The sequence below is a fragment of the Biomphalaria glabrata genome, chromosome 2, assembly GCF_947242115.1.
Source record: "Biomphalaria glabrata chromosome 2, xgBioGlab47.1, whole genome shotgun sequence".
Taxonomy (NCBI): Eukaryota; Metazoa; Mollusca; class Gastropoda; family Planorbidae; genus Biomphalaria; species Biomphalaria glabrata.
This window is the reverse complement of record NC_074712.1, coordinates 41,145,549-41,151,704: the sequence shown is the minus strand read 5'-3', so window position 1 is coordinate 41,151,704 and position 6,156 is coordinate 41,145,549.

Below are 6,156 nucleotides of genomic sequence, written 5' to 3'. Positions count from 1 at the left end.
AGTCATGTTTCACATTCCTTCTCTTGGTGATGTGTAATATCTCTAATTGCTACATAGTCATGTTTCACATACCTTCTCTTGGTGATATGTAATATCTCTAATTGCTACATACAGTCATGTTTCACATACCTTCTCTTGGTGTTGTGTAATATCTCTAATTGCTACATACAGTCATGTTTCACATACCTTCTCTTGGTGTTGTGTAATATCTCTAATTGCTACATACAGTCATGTTTCACATACCTTCTCTTGGTGATATGTAATATCTCTAATTACTACATACAGTCATGTTTCACATACCTTCTCTTGGTGATGTGTAATATCTCTAATTGCTACATACAATCATGTTTCACATACCTTCTCTTGGTGATGTGTAATTAATTACTACATACAGTCATGTTTCACATACCTTCTCTTGGGTGAACTTAGATCAATTCGCACCTTCCAATTTTCCCTTTTAGCTTCAAAACTCCCTATAAGGAATAAGATCATGTCTGAGTTAACGAATTTGTTCCTCAGTCAAAATTTAGTCTGCGCTATGGTTTGGAGATGCAGCGGATTCCCCGTCATTCAGCAAGTGGGTCTGGAGGAGCTCTGTAATTTCCCCTGCGGGGTCCGGCACCAAGCGTTTTCATTTGTTCTGACCTTCAGAAATCTCCTTTTGTTTACATCGCCTTTTTCTCTGAGTAAGATCATCTCATGAGAACAAAAGATTGAAGTAAAAAGGATGGAAAGAGGCAATATTGAATTGATTTCTTGCAATCGGTGTGGACTATTTATCCTAGTATAATAAATAAGTCAACAACCAATATGTACTTCTATGAGAGGGGCATTCATATTGTGCACAAACATATGTAATGGATGTGATTGTCGTTAGATCATCTTTATATATATATATATATATATATATATATATATACAAGAAAGTTATGAAACGTGTTCAGAGGCAAACCCTAAAACTGCAGACAAAGCAGAGACCTGCCCACTTTTAAATAAACAAACTATTTTTCGTTAGGGATTTATAGACACGTATATATTTTATTGAAGTTTAATGTAGTATTTATTTAGTCGAAACAAAACCTCTCCAAGAACCCAATGGCAATACTAAGACATGAGTGATTGGAGCACACTTAGAAAGCCATTCACTACAAGTAGGAAGTAAATTGGCCAGCTTTGCGTGGGTTGAAAATCAAATGTTTGTTTTCATTTACAGAGTTTATAGACTTGAGGTCGGGTTTATATCAAAACTTCCAGTACACATAAGCAGGATTTTGGTGTCAAAATGTCTGGCTAGATCAGTGGTTCGCCTTCGCCCCTTCTGTTAATGAAAACAGTTCCACGGACCGAATATGTGAGCCAGACGCGAAGGATCAAGAAATACCGCTACACGAGAAACTGCTCTTCGCGAAAATGTTTACTGTGATACTCAAGGCTATTAGTCAATATTTCAAGGAATACTTCATAGAACAACAAATTCCAATATGAAACAATATCCGAAGAAATGAATGATGGACCAGCAAAAAAAACAAAACAAAAACAGTAATACCGGTACTTATTAATTGTTTTGTGTTTTTTAATTGGACTAAATTTGAATTGTATCAATATAAAAAAAATAGATCTCTTTAACTTTCAATGTTGCTTTAAATTATTTTTTTCATTCTTCGACTCATACAGTTAGAAATTAGTTTAAAAAATGAAGTTTATGAATTTGCAAAAATGCAATATAAGTTAAGCCGGGGTCTACCGAAAACCAGAAAGCAAGGTTTGGGAATCACTGGGCTGGATGGCTGGATCAATGTTAGTGGTAGTAGTGCTCAACTAGATAGATGCAGTCATCGCAAGTTTATGTTTTTAACAGTAGGCCTACTTTTTACTATGCAATGCTAACGAAATTTTTTTTTTTTTTTTTAACAAAGTTAATATCAACTCACTCTGTAAACAAGTTTATATACTTCATCTCTCCCACATCCAATTTCGGATCAAGTTGAAATTTTGCGCAATTACTCATTAGCTAGACAAGACGTGAATTTAAAAAAAAAAGCCAATTAGTCAATTAATTACTGGTAATTAGTTATTTTGTTTGATACCAACAAGGGAAATTAATCTTTCAGTATTCACTAATATGGCTAAATACGTAGGGTTTCGGTCCCTTAGATAACTGAACACATTATTCCACACCCATTCTCGGATTAAGTTAAAACAACAATTAATTATTGTATCTAACAAAAGAGGAATCAATTAAAAATTAACCATTTGGTGAATTAAACATTGTCATTGGTAATCATTTTGTTTGACATCGAATAAGAAATAACTTCTACATTATTGAGAGGTATAGTTGTACGTACAAAGTTCTTTCCCTTAGATAAGCTTTTCCTTTTTTTTTAAAGGATTTTTAAAAATATATTTTGCTTATGCTGTTCTAGTGTTTAAATCATAAGAAGCTCTGTACAACGACTCCTGTGTGTGACTTTCAACTCCGTACTGGTGCTTCAAATCAAAACCGTTCCTCAGGTCAATTACAGGGGCATACACATGAGAAAAAAATATTTTAAAATAGTTACAATGATTGTTAAATAAAATAGCACAATAAAATGTGAGAAGTAGCCTACTATTCACAAATACTCTATGTACCGGTATTGGTACATATCCACTGCGAGAGGCATTGGCTTTCTTCACCAAAGAGTTCTCAGCTGTACGAGACTTGAGTTTGTGCCCCTGCTGTAAAGCGAGGGATTTTGAATAGATATTGATAGCCTCCAAATGTAAAGTGCTATGTGATGCTGTGTTCTTCAGTATATATAATAGGCTCGATTAGAGGTATGTTTCTGACAGTGGGTATTAGGCTACTTATAAATGAAGGAGATTAACACTACAGTACGAAATTCATGGATTTATTTAGGCCTACAACAAAACTATTCCACATATGCAATATAATATATTTCAATTAAAATAATCAAACAGTTAAATGCGCCAAGTACTATTGACAGCACCTGGGCGTTTGCACTACCGTATAAAATTGGAAATAACAATCGAAGCATACGTAGTCAATAGGCTTAGACATTACCCTCTAATCTGTACCAATACAAAACATAAGAATATAAACATATCCCATTCATACACTACGCCTGACCTGGACCAGATCATCACTCTAGATCAGTGCAAGAAGGGGGCCCCGCGATAGGAGATTCCCTTTAACCCCTTGTCACCGTCAGGTTCGAAATCCAGACCAGTTCTCATAAACTACAACTTGTTGCTCAATATTACTTGGCATTTATATGTTACCAATTAACTTTTAAGCTCTTAACACGACATTTTTGGTTTCGAAATACCGTTCAGTTTCCATACTGCGAATTTCGTGGTAGAACAGAAACTTTATGCGTCGAACAACGGCCAATTTTTAGCCTTGGTTGAGATGCTTGACAAAATCGACCTAACCATGCCTGAACTTCTTCGACGAATTAAAACGCAGAGGCTCACGACCATTTACTCGGATATTGGATTCAAAACGAGGTTATGGACCTGGTGGAATATTTTCCCGGTCATCCTTGATTGCACAACTGATGTTAGCCACAAAGAGCAGATGTCTTTTACAAAGCATTTTGTGGAATTATCAGATCCGGAAGTTTATGTAGTTCAAAAGCAAATAGCACAGTACTTACTTAAGATAGTATGTTTAGTAACAAAAAGGGCTTCAGCGTTAGAGGTGGACGATCCCGTTAACGTGACATGGTACGATATATCTAGTCTACCCTTACAGAGCAGGGCCCCGCATAGGACATTTGCCCAGGTCCCGCGCACTGCTAAGGCCGCCTCTGATGACGGGGTACAATTTAGTAAGTCTTTCATCGACACCAAGGACAAGCATGCCGCTAAATGGCTGCAATGATTTTACATTCGGATGCCTTAGACATAATGGATTGCAGAGGTCAAGGCTATCACAATGCTGCGGGTATGAAAGGTCAACATCACTGCCTGCATTAATTGATATAAATAATCTTTTTGTGTGTGTCAAATTAACTTTTTGTGGATCCTTTAAAAGCGAGACATTGCCGATAATAATTCGTACTATCAAGGATTGCTAAGGCTGCTTTTCAAAATCATGCATTCTTTAATGCACTGCATCTATTGTTTTCTTTTCAAGAGCAATTTTGTTTTAATTTTCTTTCTGCTTTATATTCGTGTCTTTTCAGAATTAATTTGACCCAAATCATTTAGTCCGTTTGTACCTGTAATGTCGTCTTTATTTATTTATTCCTAAAACAACCGACATGGACCATTAAATGCAAAATAAATTGACTCGAAACACAAAAGCCATAGACGGTGAAACTTTGATAATGATTATCACGATTGTATTTTGGAGAGATATACATTGTGTCCACAATCATCTTGACATATGCGGATTCGGAGGTGCTTACAAATGTATCCAACACACCTCTAGGACAAAATGAAGGAACTCAGCGCTGAATATTTTTCTTGAATCGATATCAAATAAATAATCCTAAATACAAGTCACTTCATGGCTTGAAATAAAACACGTTAAGGCAGTGTTTCTCAAAATTTCCTCATGAAAAAATTTTCGTTTGAGACCCTCTTAGAAGCTGGGGACCTAGAGGAACGACGCAGGCTACCACAGTAAATTCCGTGAGTTTTTCTAAGAATGTAATGAAAAAGAAAAGAAACTTATTATAGTCATAATTATCTTATCTTATCTTATATAATACAGACGTTACTTCATTTTATTTTTCATTTATTTATTTAACACTGTGCTTAGAATCCAAAATTACATAATGAAATTTTACTAAAATGAGTCCGTGTTTTTGTTTTTGGAAAAAGTATTGCCTACATAATTTTTAAGCGTATTAAAAGTTCTTTCTGGAGATAGAATTGAACATTTGGCAGATTTCCGCTCAAGTCGGCAAAAAGATTTCGTGTCCGGGTCATGGTGCTCACCGTATTCTAGCATTTTCAACTTCAGAAATTCTTTCTCCTAGCGTTTACAACGCCTTCTTCTCGTACTAAGAAAAAAGAATATAAAAAAGACCAACATTAATTAGTTTTCTTTTAAAACGCGGATTTATAGGCCTAACTACAAAGAAAATAAAACATTTTTTTCGACCCCCCCCCCCCAACTTTTTTGTTGGACGGTCGTTGGCTTGTTGCTCCAAACAGCTAGTAGCCTAAACTTATTGTAAAACTATTGGCTGCCTGGTCGTGCGGTTTGCGCGCTGAACTGTCGTTCGGATTTATCGACGGTCGAGGGTTCAAACCCTGCCCGCTCCCATCTTCCGTTTTCCTGCGGGAGGTTTGGACTAGGAAGTAAACTATCTTCAACTCTGAAGGAACATCCAAATTATGTAAAACATAAAACAACATCGATAATGACCCCAAAATATTCTACGCTTAACTAACAGCCATTAACATAAAAGTGAAAATGTTTTAAACAGTGAGTTTTTAATTACTAGATCTACTTACAGGGCGGGGTATTCGACTAAACAACAATTTTATATGTAGTAAGTAGATTTTAAGAAGAAAACATGTTTTGACTGATCGGCTGCTGTAAGCGTCATTCAAAAAGAATATTACAAACAACCCGCGAAAATTCAAGGTAAGAAATGATTAGGCGCCTATGGAAGAACCCGTGGGAATCCCTCGCGCGACGCTCCATTTTTTCTTATTAAAAGTTTCCAAAATAGCTTCTTAAGTACGAATGTCGTTTGTTTGTTTTTTTTTAAATAGTTTTTAAATGATAATGGAATAATTATAATTTATTTAAAAAATGAAAATATTTGAGTTGTCTTTTTTTTTAATCAAACTATAAATTTATTAATAAAGGTAATCTTGGAATAACGATTTGGCCGCCCCTACATTCGGCCGCCTGCGGGCTATTGCACAATAGGTAGCGGCGGTCCTGTATATATGCACCACCCGCACATTGCTAGCTATGCCTCTGTAAAGTACATAGCCTTGAAGACCCACAAAGCCCCAATCTACCTATCCTTATATTAACACAAGTATTCGGATCATAGTGTATTCAGAATTATTCAATTTTTATTTTTTAAATTTATTCTTTAAATAACTTCTGCTGTAAACTGCTGGAAATTTTTGTAATGTTCCTGCTTAGTTTAATTGACTTGGTGATAGGTAATGGGCAGCTAA